Below are 15000 nucleotides of genomic sequence, written 5' to 3' on the forward strand. Positions count from 1 at the left end.
GTTTCGTGTGGCGAATTCAAAAGCCGGCCGGCGCTGCTGCAACCATTACGGTCGGTACGCATACGCCGCGGAGGGCGGGACGGTCATCGGAGCGTGCGGTTCCTCCATCGAGTACTGCGCACCTCGGCCGTCGCATCGCCGTGCCATGACCGGCCGCGCGTCAACGCGAACCGGTGCCAGCGAGATCCCTCGCCTGCAAGAACCGACCGGCAGCCTCCGTCACCCGAGGACGCGGAGGCGCTTGCCGCGGACGGCGGGACGGTATGCACTGGTGCACAGCGGACCCGTCACATCGCCAGTTCCTTGACCGACCGCCGACGCTTGTGCCGTTCCTCTCGTACTTGGCAGTCGCCGCGCGATTGTCGGGTCTCGTTCTTGCACGCTCGAACGGTCGGGAGGGCACTCGGCTGGCGTTTCGGGAACGCGCAGCCTCGCCTTCTACCGACGTAACCACGACTCGCCGTTCGCGCTCCGCCGCTCCTGTTTACAGTACTAGGCGGTCCCGCAGCGGTCGGGTCGCGCATTTCGAGCGCTTCGAGCCACGGTGCAGTGGCGGGTCGAAAGCCGACCTATGAGTGCGTTGCGCCGTTTGTACCCGCGTCCGCCACCTGGCCGACCGTCCAAGGTCGCGGTGTTGGCGTCCGCTGGGCGCAACAATTTGTCACGGGGTGCCGCTCCACATTCAGGCAGCCCCGTGGGGAAAAGCCGACCCCGCGTCCAAACGGGGTCAGCGGCAGAAAGTGTCGGGCGCAGACGCAGCTGAGGCGCTCACCCTTCACAATCCGTTAATGATCCTTCCGCAGGTTCACCTACGGAAACCTTGTTACGACTTTTACTTCCTCTAAATGATCAAGTTTGGTCATCTTTCCAACAGACCGGCGCAACCGAAAGGCCGCGCCGGACATCGGTCCGAAGACCTCACTAAATCATTCAATCGGTAGTAGCGACGGGCGGTGTGTACAAAGGGCAGGGACGTAATCAACGCGAGCTTATGACTCGCGCTTACTGGGAATTCCTCGTTCAAGGGGAACAATTGCAAGCCCCTATCCCAATCACGAAAGAAGTTCCACGGGTTACCCAGTCTTTTCAGACAGGGATAAAGACACGCTGCTTCCTTCAGTGTAGCGCGCGTGCGGCCCCGGACATCTAAGGGCATCACAGACCTGTTATTGCTCTGTTTCGTGCGGCTAGGAGCCGCTTGTCCCTCTAAGAAGGTTGTAAGGTGCTGGGAACCCCGCACCTATTTAATAGGCTAGAGTCTCGTTCGTTATCGGAATTAACCAGACAAATCGCTCCACCAACTAAGAACGGCCATGCACCACCATCCACCGAATCAAGAAAGAGCTCTCAATCTGTCAATCCTCCCAGTGTCCGGGCCGGGTAAGTTTTCCCGTGTTGAGTCAAATTAAGCCGCAGGCTCCACTCCTGGTGGTGCCCTTCCGTCAATTCCTTTAAGTTTCAGCTTTGCAACCATACTTCCCCCGGAACCCAAATACTTTGGTTTCCCGGAAGCTGCCCGCCGAGTCATTTGAGTAACTCAGGCGGATCGCTGGTTGGCATCGTTTATGGTCAGAACTAGGGCGGTATCTGATCGCCTTCGAACCTCTGACTTTCGTTCTTGATCAATGAAAACATTCTTGGCAAATGCTTTCGCAGTAGTTCGTCTTGCGACGGTCCAAGAATTTCACCTCTAGCGCCGCAATACGAATGCCCCCGTCCGTCCCTCTTAATCATTACCTCGTATTCCAAAAACCAACAGAACAGAAACGAGGTCTTGTTCTATTATTCCATGCAAGTTTATTCAGGCGACTCGCCTGCGTTGAGCACTCTAATTTTTTCAAAGTAAAAGCACCGGCCATCTCGAGGCACACAATGAAGTGCACCAAGAAAGAACCGGCATGATGTTCAGTCCGAGCCGTCGCATCGGGTAGATGCACTACTCGTCTGGAACTGAGATCCAACTACGAGCTTTTTAACCGCAGCAGCTTTAGTATACGCTATTGGAGCTGGAATTACCGCGGCTGCTGGCACCAGACTTGCCCTCCAATTGATCCTCGTTAAAGGATTTAGAGTGTACTCATTTCAATTACGGGGCCTCAAAAGAGTCCCGTATTGTTATTTTTCGTCACTACCTCCCCGTGCCGGGAGTGGGTAATTTGCGCGCCTGCTGCCTTCCTTGGATGTGGTAGCCGTTTCTCAGGCTCCCTCTCCGGAATCGAACCCTGATTCTCCGTTACCCGTAACAACCATGGTAAGCAAGTAACCTACCATCGAAAGTTGATAAGGCAGACACTTGAAAGAAACGTCGCCGGCTCGTGGCCATGCGATCAGCACAAAGTTATCCAGAGTCACCACACAATACGGGCCGAAACCCGATCGATCTTGGTCTAATAAAAGCACCCGTTACCCAAAGGGCTCCAGGCTCACTGCATGTATTAGCTCTAGAATTGCCACAGTTATCCAAGTAGGAAGAAACGATCTAAGGAACCATAACTGATTTAATGAGCCATTCGCGGTTTCGCCTTATTTCGGCATGTACTTAGACATGCATGGCTTAATCTTTGAGACAAGCATATGATTACTGGCAGGATCAACCAGGTAATCGTTCGACTGCGCGTCCGTCCTCGCCTTCGGCGGGCCGGACGCAGTCTGTGTGCGGCGGAGGCCACCTTCAGGCGCCCCAACACGCTTATTTTGCACTCCGAGATGACGGCGTTCGAGCTCGCTACGGCACAACCTTCCCGAAAGACGAGTGGGAGCCGTGCGGCAAGAAGCACGTTCATGCTCGCTCTTTTTCGTTGCATCGACTCGGTCGCGCCGTGCGGGTTGCCCAAGCCCGCTGCACTGTCGGTGGACCGGCCGGAACTAGCAACGGAGCCGAGACTGCAAAGCCGCCAGACGACGGGTCACGCCCGCGTCTTCGGCGCTTTCGCATCTGAATCGCCCGAGGACGACACGGAACACACCTCGATATCGTGGTAAAACGGCACCGTCCGACAACCAGCCCCTAACGCATCAAGCGGATGAGGCTGCAGACGACTGCCGTGGATTCCCCTGGAGCAGACCCGAGGACACGCTTGACGAGGCCGAAGCCCGCCGCATATCAGACACCCGGTCGCTTTCGCGTACGCCGCTCACGAGAACCCCCACATAATAGCAGCGATAAGTACCCAGACCTCCTTGGGCACTAATACGAGCGTACTCGAGAAAATTTCACCGCGGGTGTGCCCCGAAACGTGTGGCACGTTGAGCGTGCCACAAGTCTACGTCGCTCTCAAACCCGCCGAGGTCGTAGAATTTGCGACCCTACTCACGAAATTCCCACCGAGGATACGGCCGCAAACGTACCGCACCTTGGGTAGGCCACGAGTTTGTGCAACACTACGCTGACGGCACAGCACCGAGGTCGTGCGCGCACGCACGGGAAAATTCCGCCGCGGTTTCTGCCGAAAACGTGAGGCACCACGACTCTCCGCAAGTTCGCGTCGACTGCGAAAGACCGAAGTCGTGAACGACGTGTCCGCTACTCGCCGCCGACACGCTGGACACCAAACGTACAACGACTCGACGGCGTCGTAGAGGCCCACGACGCGGTTTTCCTTAACGACGTCTCGGCGTGGCACCGACAGGTTAGAACGGCCGACCAACGTTCCCTGTCCGCCGTTCGGCTCAGTCGAAGGGCTCGGCGACTTCGGCAACGCTGCGAAGCCGCACGGTGACGCACGCCATGTCCCCATTTTTTTTTTTTTCTTTCTGCGTCTGCCGGGGTGCCCCTATAATAGCAGCGATAAGCACCCAGACCGCCGTGGGTCGCTCGCCCCGGCTGACGTGGTTTTTCGTACTCCTGCGGCGGTCGCCGTCAAGCACGTCCAAATACGCTACTTTCGTGGGCGCATTCACGCTCTTTCGCTTCGCCGGAGTGCCAGCACTCACTCTGCCAAAAACGGCGAACATCCGAGCGGCGGTTCCCACTTTTGCGTCGGCGTCGCAAACCCCGCCCCGGCAGACGAGGTTTGCCGTACTCGTGCGACGGTGGCCGGCGGGCACGTCGAAAGACGCCGATATCGTGCGCGAATTGGCGCACCTTGGCTTCACCGGAGTGCCGCCACTGACTCCTCCAAAAACGGCGAAGATCCGAGCGGCGCTTCCCACTTTCGCATCGGCGTCCCGAACTCCGCCCCGGCTGACGCGGTTTACCGTACTCGTGCGACGGTCGCCGGCGAGCACGTGGAAAGACGCCGATATCGTGCCCGAATCGGCTCCGTTCGGCTTCGCCGGAGTGCCAGCACTGGCTCGGCGAAAGACGACGAACATCCGAGCGACGGTTCTCACTATTGCGTACGCGTCGCAAACCCCGCCCCGGCAGACGCACTTTGCCGTACTCGTGCGACGGTCGCCGGCGAGCACGTAGAAAGACGCCGATATCGTGCCGGAATCGGCCCCGTTTGGCTTCGCCGGAGTGCCAGCACTCACTCGGCCACAAACGGCGAACATCCGAGCGGCGGTTCCCACTTAGCCGTCGGCGTCCCGAACTCCGCCCCGGCAGACGCGGTTGCCGAGCTCGTGCGACTAGCGACCGCGAAGCCGTCTCGCGACGCCGCTTTCGTGCGCGGCTCCCACTGCGACCTGGGTCACCCGAGGTCGACGAGCAAGAAAGAATGTCGAAAAAAAATTTTTTTTTTTTTTGCGTCTGCCGGGGTGCCCCTATAATAGCAGCGATAAGCACCCAGACCGCCATGGGTCGCTCGCCCCGGCTGACGTGGTTTTTCGTTTTCCTGCGGTGGTCGTCGTCAAGCACGTCCAAACACGCCACTTTCGTGGGCGCATTCGCGCTCTTTCGCTTCGCCGGAGTGCCAGCACTCACTCTGCCAAAAACGGCGAACATCCTAGTGGCGGTTCCCACTTTTGCGTCGGCGTCGCCAACCCCGCCCCGGCATACGCGGTTTGCCGTACTCGTGCGGCGGTGGCCGGCGGGCACGTCGAAAGACACCGATATCGTGCGCGAGTCGATGCTTCTTGGTCTCGCAGGAGGGCCGCCACTCACTCCTGCAAAAACGGCGAAGATCCGAGCGGCGCTTCCCACTTTTTCGTCGGCATCGCAAACCTCGCCCCGGCAGACGCGCTTTGCCGTACTCGTGCGACGGTCGCCGGCGAGCACGTCGAAATACGCCGATATCGTGCCCGAATCGGCCCCGTTTCGCTTCGCCGGAGTGCCAGCACTCACTCGGCCAAAAACGGCGAACATCCGAGCAGCGGTACCCACTTAGCCGTCGGCATCCCGAACTCCGCGCCGGCTGACGCGGTTGCCGAGCTCGTGCGACTAGCGACCGCGAACGCGTCTCGCGACGCCGCTTTCGTGCGCGGCTCCCATTGCGACCTGGGTTACCCGAGCTCGACCAGCAAAAAAGAAGGTCGAAAAAAAATTTTTTTTTTCTGCGTCTGCCGGGGTGCCCCTATAATAGCAGCGATAAGCACCCAGACCGCCGTGGGTCGCTCGCCCCGGCTGACGTGGTTTTTCGTACTCCTGCAGCGGTCGCCGTCAAGCACGTCCAAATACGCCACTTTCGTGGGCGCTTTCGCGCTCTTTCGCGTCGCCGGTGTGCCAGCACTCACTCTGCCAAAAACGGCGAACATCCTAGTGGCGGTTCCCACTTTTGCGTCGGCGTCGCCAACCCCGCCCCGGCATACGCGGTTTGCCGTACTCGTGCGGCGGTGGCCGGCGGGCACGTCGAAAGACACCGATATCGTGCGCGAGTCGATGCTTCTTGGTCTCGCAGGAGGGCCGCCACTCACTCCTGCAAAAACGGCGAAGATCCGAGCGGCGCTTCCCACTTTTTCGTCGGCATCGCAAACCTCGCCCCGGCAGACGCGCTTTGCCGTACTCGTGCGACGGTCGCCGGCGAGCACGTCGAAATACGCCGATATCGTGCCCGAATCGGCCCCGTTTCGCTTCGCCGGAGTGCCAGCACTCACTCGGCCAAAAACGGCGAACATCCGAGCAGCGGTACCCACTTAGCCGTCGGCATCCCGAACTCCGCGCCGGCTGACGCGGTTGCCGAGCTCGTGCGACTAGCGACCGCGAACGCGTCTCGCGACGCCGCTTTCGTGCGCGGCTCCCATTGCGACCTGGGTTACCCGAGCTCGACCAGCAAAAAAGAAGGTCGAAAAAAAATTTTTTTTTTCTGCGTCTGCCGGGGTGCCCCTATAATAGCAGCGATAAGCACCCAGACCGCCGTGGGTCGCTCGCCCCGGCTGACGTGGTTTTTCGTACTCCTGCAGCGGTCGCCGTCAAGCACGTCCAAATACGCCACTTTCGTGGGCGCTTTCGCGCTCTTTCGCGTCGCCGGTGTGCCAGCACTCACTCTGCCAAAAACGGCCAACATCCGAGCGGCGGTTCCCACTTTTGCGTCGGCGTCGTAAACCCCGCCCCGGCAGACGCGGTTTGCCCTACTCGTTCGACGGTCGCCGGCGAGCGCGTCGAAAGACGCCGATATCGTGCGCTAATTGGCGCTCCTTGGCTTCTCCGGAGTGCCGCCACTCACTCCTCCAAAAACGGCGAAGATCCGAGCGGCGTTCTCCACTTTCGCATCGGCGTCCCGAACTCCGCCCGGGCTGACGCGGTTTACCGTACTCGTGCGACGGTCGCCGCCGGGCACGTCGAAAGACGCCGATATCGTGCCGTAATCGGCCCCGTTTGGCTTCGCCCGAGTGCCAGCACTCACTCGGCCAAAAACGGCGAACATCCGAGCAGCGTTTCCCACTTTCGCATCGGCGTCCCGAAGCCCGCCCCGGCAGACGCGGTTTGCCCTACTCGAGCGACGGTCGCCGGCGATCACGTCGAAAGGCGCCGAATTCGTGCACGAATCGATGCTTCTTGGTCTCGCAGGAGGGCCGCCACTCACTCCTGCAAAAACGGCGAAGATCCGAGTTGCGCTTCCCACTTTTTCGTCGGCGTCCCGAACTACGCCCCGGCTGACGCGGTTTACCGTACTCGTGCGACGGTCGCCGGCGGGCACTTCAAAATACGCCGATTTCGTGGGCGCATTCACGCTGTTTCGCTTCCCCGGAGTGCCAACACTCACTCTGCCGAAAGCGGCGATCATCCGAGCGGCGGTTCCCACTTTTGCGTCGGCTTCGCAAACGGCGCCCCGGCAGACGCGCTCGTGCGACGTACTCGTGCGACGGTCGCCGGCGAGCACGTCGAAAGACGCCGATATCGTGCTCGAATCGACCCCGTTTCGCTTCGCCGGAGTGCTGCCAGTCACGGCGCAGAAAACGGCGAACAAGTGTTTTTTTTTTTTTTCCTAGAATTTGTGTTATAGAAGGCACATTTGATATCGGACGATAATTTTCAACTTTATCACGCGCACCGATTTTCGTGTAGAGGTTTGCAAGTTTATGGGAATTTCTCCACTTGGAATAATGCGATTTAGTAGTACTACGAGAACTTCATGGATGTACTCAAGGGTACGGGGCAAGTCAGTTACGTCAACACCTGCAGATTTTTTACACTTCAAACTGAAAATTGTTGGTTGTGAGTCCTCGTGTGATATTAAAGGCCGATTCGCTAACACATAGAACAAAGAAAGAAAGGAAGAAAAAACGCCCGCGCTCGCTCAAGAAACCTGGGTTCGCAACAAGTGGCAACAACAAGCAACCGAGCGAGTGCGCCAAAACCCGTGGCGGCCGAACAAACGCGAAGTCCCAACCGCGTCAGCCGGGGCGGCACGGGACAGGAAAAATCACTTCAGCCGGGGCGGCGGGGCACCGAATAAACCTCGTCACCTCGTCGCAGGATAAAAGAGGAAACAAAAAGTCTAAACAGCGTCTGCTGGAGCGAATGCGTAATAAAACAACAACAACAACAAAAAAAAAACACCCGCGCTCAAGAAGTCTGCAATCCTCACAAAAGGCGACTGTGACCGAGCAGCGTCAGCCGGGGCCGTGCGGAAACGGAAAAACCGCGACTACCGGGGCGTCGAGGCACCGAAAAATCCACTTCAGCCGCGGCGAAAAAAAAAAACAAAAAGAAAGACGGAGGGGGGGGGGGGACCACGTCTGCCGGGGCGAAGGAAAAAAAAAAACGCGTCTGCCGGGGCGAGCCCGGGTGCGGCACCACCGGGAAAACTGTGGCAAACAGACATGGCGATCGAGTGAGTGGGCCGCCAGCCAGGCTCAGCCAAAAAGTGCAAAGTCCGAACTGCGTCAGCCGGGGCGGCAAAAACCGCGTCAGCCGGGGCGGCGCAAAAAACCGCGTCTGCCGGGGCGGCACGAAACCGCGTCAGCCGGGGCGGGGCGAAAACTGCGTCAGCCGGGGCGAAAAGAAAAAAAAAAAACGCGTCTGCCGGGGCAAGCCCGGGTGCGGCACCACCGGGAAAACTGTGGCAAACAGACATGGCGATCGAGTGAGTGGGCCGCCAGCCAGGCACAGCCGAAAAGTGCAAAGTCCGAACCGTGTCAGCCGGGGCGACGCAAAAACCGCGTCAGCCGGGGCGGCGCGAAAACCGCGTCAGCCGGGGCGGCACGAAACCGCGTCAGCCGGGGCGGCGCGAAAACTGCGTCAGCCGGGGCGGCGCGAAAACCTCGTCAGCCGGGGCGAGCGAAAAGGGGGGGGGGGGGGAACCACGTCTGCCGGGGCGAAAGAAAAAAAAAACGCGTCTGCCGGGGCGAGCCCGGGTGCGGCACCACCGGGAAGACTGTGGCAAACAGACATGGCGATCGAGTGAGTGGGCCGCCAGCCAGGCTCAGCCCAAAAAGTGCCAAGTCCGAACTGCGTCAGCCGGGGCGGCAAAAACCGCGTCAGCCGGGGCGGCGCGAAAACCGCGTCTGCCGGGGCGGCGCGAAAACTGCGTCAGCCGGGGCGAGCCCGGGTGCGGCACCACCGGGAAAACTGTGGCTAACAGACATGGCGATCGAGTGAGTGGGCCACCAGCCAGGCTCAGCCAAAAAGTGCCAAGTCCGAACTGCGTCAGCCGGGGCGGCAAAAACCGCGTCAGCCGGGGCGGCGCAAAAAAACCGCGTCTGCCGGGGCGGCACGAAACCGCGTCAGCCGGGGCGGCGCGAAAACTGCGTCAGCCGGGGCGAAAGAAAAAAAAAACGCGTCTGCCGGGGCGAGCCCGGGTGCGGCACCACCGGGAAAACTGTGGCAAACAGACATGGCGATCGAGTGAGTGGGCCGCCAGCCAGGCACAGCCGAAAAGTGCTAAGTCCGAACTGCGTCTGCCGGGGCGGCACGAAACCGCGTCAGCCGGGGCGGCGCGAAAACCGCGTCTGCCGGGGCGGCACGAAACCGCGTCAGCCGGGGCGGCGCGAAAACTGCGTCAGCCGGGGCGAGCCCGGGTGCGGCACCACCGGGAAAACTGTGGCAAACAGACATGGCGATCGAGTGAGTGGGCCGCCAGCCAGGCACAGCCGAAAAGTGCTAAGTCCGAACTGCGTCTGCCGGGGCGGCACGAAACCGCGTCAGCCGGGGCGGCGCGAAAACCGCGTCTGCCGGGGCGGCACGAAACCGCGTCAGCCGGGGCGGCGCGAAAACTGCGTCAGCCGGGGCGAGCCCGGGTGCGGCACCACCGGGAAAACTGTGGCAAACAGACTTGGCGATCGAGTGAGTGGGCCGCCAGCCAGGCACAGCCGAAAAGTGCTAAGTCCGAACTGCGTCAGCCGGGGCGGCAAAAACCGCGTCAGCCGGGGCGGCGCAAAAAACCGCGTCTGCCGGGGCGGCACGAAACCGCGTCAGCCGGGGCGGCGCGAAAACTGCGTCAGCCGGGGCGAAAGAAAAAAAAAAACGCGTCTGCCGGGGCGAGCCCGGGTGCGGCACCACCGGGAAAACTGTGGCAAACAGACATGGCGATCGAGTGAGTGGGCCGCCAGCCAGGCACAGCCGAAAGGTGCTAAGTCCGAACTGCGTCTGCCGGGGCGGCACGAAACCGCGTCAGCCGGGGCGGCGCGAAAACCGCGTCTGCCGGGGCGGCACGAAACCGCGTCAGCCGGGGCGGCGCGAAAACTGCGTCAGCCGGGGCGAGCCCGGGTGCGGCACCACCGGGAAAACTGTGGCAAACAGACATGGCGATCGAGTGAGTGGGCCGCCAGCCAGGCACAGCCGAAAAGTGCCAAGTCCGAACTGCGTCTGCCGGGGCGGCACGAAACCGCGTCAGCCGGGGCGGCGCGAAAACCGCGTCTGCCGGGGCGGCACGAAACCGCGTCAGCCGGGGCGGCGCGAAAACTGCGTCAGCCGGGGCGAGCCCGGGTGCGGCACCACCGGGAAAACTGTGGCAAACAGACATGGCGATCGAGTGAGTGGGCCGCCAGCCAGGCACAGCCGAAAAGTGCTAAGTCCGAACTGCGTCTGCCGGGGCGGCACGAAACCGCGTCAGCCGGGGCGGCGCGAAAACCGCGTCTGCCGGGGCGGCACGAAACCGCGTCAGCCGGGGCGGCGCGAAAACTGCGTCAGCCGGGGCGAGCCCGGGTGCGGCACCACCGGGAAAACTGTGGCAAACAGACATGGCGATCGAGTGAGTGGGCCGCCAGCCAGGCACAGCCGAAAAGTGCTAAGTCCGAACTGCGTCTGCCGGGGCGGCACGAAACCGCGTCAGCCGGGGCGGCGCGAAAACCGCGTCTGCCGGGGCGGCACGAAACCGCGTCAGCCGGGGCGGCGCGAAAACTGCGTCAGCCGGGGCGAGCCCGGGTGCGGCACCACCGGGAAAACTGTGGCAAACAGACATGGCGATCGAGTGAGTGGGCCGCCAGCCAGGCACAGCCGAAAAGTGCTAAGTCCGAACTGCGTCAGCCGGGGCGGCAAAAACCGCGTCAGCCGGGGCGGCGCAAAAAACCGCGTCTGCCGGGGCGGCACGAAACCGCGTCAGCCGGGGCGGCGCGAAAACTGCGTCAGCCGGGGCGAAAGAAAAAAAAAAAACGCGTCTGCCGGGGCGAGCCCGGGTGCGGCACCACCGGGAAAACTGTGGCAAACAGACATGGCGATCGAGTGAGTGGGCCGCCAGCCAGGCACAGCCGAAAAGTGCTAAGTCCGAACTGCGTCTGCCGGGGCGGCACGAAACCGCGTCAGCCGGGGCGGCGCGAAAACCGCGTCTGCCGGGGCGGCACGAAACCGCGTCAGCCGGGGCAGCGCGAAAACTGCGTCAGCCGGGGCGAGCCCGGGTGCGGCACCACCGGGAAAACTGTGGCAAACAGACATGGCGATCGAGTGAGTGGGCCGCCAGCCAGGCACAGCCGAAAAGTGCTAAGTCCGAACTGCGTCAGCCGGGGCGGCAAAAACCGCGTCAGCCGGGGCGGCGCGAAAACCGCGTCAGCCGGGGCGGCACGAAACCGCGTCAGCCGGGGCGGCGCGAAAACTGCGTCAGCCGGGGCGGCGCGAAAACCTCGTCAGCCGGGGCGAGCGAAAAGGGGGGGGGGGGGGAACCACGTCTGCCGGGGCGAAAGAAAAAAAAAACGCGTCTGCCGGGGCGAGCCCGGGTGCGGCACCACCGGGAAGACTGTGGCAAACAGACATGGCGATCGAGTGAGTGGGCCGCCAGCCAGGCTCAGCCCAAAAAGTGCCAAGTCCGAACTGCGTCAGCCGGGGCGGCAAAAACCGCGTCAGCCGGGGCGGCGCGAAAACCGCGTCTGCCGGGGCGGCGCGAAAACTGCGTCAGCCGGGGCGAGCCCGGGTGCGGCACCACCGGGAAAACTGTGGCAAACAGACATGGCGATCGAGTGAGTGGGCCGCCAGCCAGGCACAGCCGAAAAGTGCTAAGTCCGAACTGCGTCTGCCGGGGCGGCACGAAACCGCGTCAGCCGGGGCGGCGCGAAAACCGCGTCTGCCGGGGCGGCACGAAACCGCGTCAGCCGGGGCGGCGCGAAAACTGCGTCAGCCGGGGCGAGCCCGGGTGCGGCACCACCGGGAAAACTGTGGCAAACAGACATGGCGATCGAGTGAGTGGGCCGCCAGCCAGGCACAGCCGAAAAGTGCTAAGTCCGAACTGCGTCTGCCGGGGCGGCACGAAACCGCGTCAGCCGGGGCGGCGCGAAAACCGCGTCTGCCGGGGCGGCACGAAACCGCGTCAGCCGGGGCGGCGCGAAAACTGCGTCAGCCGGGGCGAGCCCGGGTGCGGCACCACCGGGAAAACTGTGGCAAACAGACATGGCGATCGAGTGAGTGGGCCGCCAGCCAGGCACAGCCGAAAAGTGCTAAGTCCGAACTGCGTCTGCCGGGGCGGCACGAAACCGCGTCAGCCGGGGCGGCGCGAAAACCGCGTCTGCCGGGGCGGCACGAAACCGCGTCAGCCGGGGCGGCGCGAAAACTGCGTCAGCCGGGGCGAGCCCGGGTGCGGCACCACCGGGAAAACTGTGGCAAACAGACATGGCGATCGAGTGAGTGGGCCGCCAGCCAGGCACAGCCGAAAAGTGCTAAGTCCGAACTGCGTCTGCCGGGGCGGCACGAAACCGCGTCAGCCGGGGCGGCGCGAAAACCGCGTCTGCCGGGGCGGCACGAAACCGCGTCAGCCGGGGCGGCGCGAAAACTGCGTCAGCCGGGGCGAGCCCGGGTGCGGCACCACCGGGAAAACTGTGGCAAACAGACATGGCGATCGAGTGAGTGGGCCGCCAGCCAGGCACAGCCGAAAAGTGCTAAGTCCGAACTGCGTCAGCCGGGGCGGCAAAAACCGCGTCAGCCGGGGCGGCGCAAAAAACCGCGTCTGCCGGGGCGGCACGAAACCGCGTCAGCCGGGGCGGCGCGAAAACTGCGTCAGCCGGGGCGAAAGAAAAAAAAAAAACGCGTCTGCCGGGGCGAGCCCGGGTGCGGCACCACCGGGAAAACTGTGGCAAACAGACATGGCGATCGAGTGAGTGGGCCGCCAGCCAGGCACAGCCGAAAAGTGCTAAGTCCGAACTGCGTCTGCCGGGGCGGCACGAAACCGCGTCAGCCGGGGCGGCGCGAAAACCGCGTCTGCCGGGGCGGCACGAAACCGCGTCAGCCGGGGCGGCGCGAAAACTGCGTCAGCCGGGGCGAGCCCGGGTGCGGCACCACCGGGAAAACTGTGGCAAACAGACATGGCGATCGAGTGAGTGGGCCGCCAGCCAGGCACAGCCGAAAAGTGCTAAGTCCGAACTGCGTCAGCCGGGGCGGCAAAAACCGCGTCAGCCGGGGCGGCGCGAAAACCGCGTCAGCCGGGGCGGCACGAAACCGCGTCAGCCGGGGCGGCGCGAAAACTGCGTCAGCCGGGGCGGCGCGAAAACCTCGTCAGCCGGGGCGAGCGAAAAGGGGGGGGGGGGGGGGAACCACGTCTGCCGGGGCGAAAGAAAAAAAAAACGCGTCTGCCGGGGCGAGCCCGGGTGCGGCACCACCGGGAAGACTGTGGCAAACAGACATGGCGATCGAGTGAGTGGGCCGCCAGCCAGGCTCAGCCCAAAAAGTGCCAAGTCCGAACTGCGTCAGCCGGGGCGGCAAAAACCGCGTCAGCCGGGGCGGCGCGAAAACCGCGTCTGCCGGGGCGGCGCGAAAACTGCGTCAGCCGGGGCGAGCCCGGGTGCGGCACCACCGGGAAAACTGTGGCAAACAGACATGGCGATCGAGTGAGTGGGCCGCCAGCCAGGCACAGCCGAAAAGTGCTAAGTCCGAACTGCGTCTGCCGGGGCGGCACGAAACCGCGTCAGCCGGGGCGGCGCGAAAACCGCGTCTGCCGGGGCGGCACGAAACCGCGTCAGCCGGGGCGGCGCGAAAACTGCGTCAGCCGGGGCGAGCCCGGGTGCGGCACCACCGGGAAAACTGTGGCAAACAGACATGGCGATCGAGTGAGTGGGCCGCCAGCCAGGCACAGCCGAAAAGTGCTAAGTCCGAACTGCGTCTGCCGGGGCGGCACGAAACCGCGTCAGCCGGGGCGGCGCGAAAACCGCGTCTGCCGGGGCGGCACGAAACCGCGTCAGCCGGGGCGGCGCGAAAACTGCGTCAGCCGGGGCGAGCCCGGGTGCGGCACCACCGGGAAAACTGTGGCAAACAGACATGGCGATCGAGTGAGTGGGCCGCCAGCCAGGCACAGCCGAAAAGTGCAAAGTCCGAACCGTGTCAGCCGGGGCGACGCAAAAACCGCGTCAGCCGGGGCGGCGCGAAAACCGCGTCTGCCGGGGCGGCACGAAACCGCGTCAGCCGGGGCGGCGCGAAAACTGCGTCAGCCGGGGCGAGCCCGGGTGCGGCACCACCGGGAAAACTGTGGCAAACAGACATGGCGATTGAGTGAGTGGGCCGCCAGCCAGGCACAGCCGAAAAGTGCTAAGTCCGAACTGCGTCTGCCGGGGCGGCACGAAACCGCGTCAGCCGGGGCGGCGCGAAAACCGCGTCTGCCGGGGCGGCACGAAACCGCGTCAGCCGGGGCGGCGCGAAAACTGCGTCAGCCGGGGCGAGCCCGGGTGCGGCACCACCGGGAAAACTGTGGCAAACAGACATGGCGATCGAGTGAGTGGGCCGCCAGCCAGGCACAGCCGAAAAGTGCTAAGTCCGAACTGCGTCTGCCGGGGCGGCACGAAACCGCGTCAGCCGGGGCGGCGCGAAAACCGCGTCTGCCGGGGCGGCACGAAACCGCGTCAGCCGGGGCGGCGCGAAAACTGCGTCAGCCGGGGCGAGCCCGGGTGCGGCACCACCGGGAAAACTGTGGCAAACAGACATGGCGATCGAGTGAGTGGGCCGCCAGCCAGGCACAGCCGAAAAGTGCTAAGTCCGAACTGCGTCTGCCGGGGCGGCACGAAACCGCGTCAGCCGGGGCGGCGCGAAAACCGCGTCTGCCGGGGCGGCACGAAACAGCGTCAGCCGGGGCGGCGCGAAAACTGCGTCAGCCGGGGCGAGCCCGGGTGCGGCACCACCGGGAAAACTGTGGCAAACAGACATGGCGATCGAGTGAGTGGGCCGCCAGCCAGGCACAGCCGAAAAGTGCAAAGTCCGAACCGTGTCAGCCGGGGCGACGCAAAAACCGCGTCAGCCGGGGCGGCGCGAAAACCGCGTCTGCCGGGGCGGCA

General features: G+C 63.5%; 1 non-coding gene across 1 annotated transcript; it reads right to left on the minus strand.

The window, feature by feature from the left end:
• Positions 1-786: 786 nt before the first annotated feature.
• Positions 787-2601, minus strand: LOC142792801 (small subunit ribosomal RNA). The gene has a single exon (XR_012891218.1). It is a non-coding gene; the product is annotated as a small subunit ribosomal RNA (ribosomal RNA).
• Positions 2602-15000: the final 12399 nt, after the last annotated feature.

Source organism: Rhipicephalus microplus, unplaced genomic scaffold (assembly GCF_043290135.1).
Source record: "Rhipicephalus microplus isolate Deutch F79 unplaced genomic scaffold, USDA_Rmic scaffold_245, whole genome shotgun sequence".
NCBI lineage: Eukaryota > Metazoa > Arthropoda > Arachnida > Ixodida > Ixodidae > Rhipicephalus > Rhipicephalus microplus.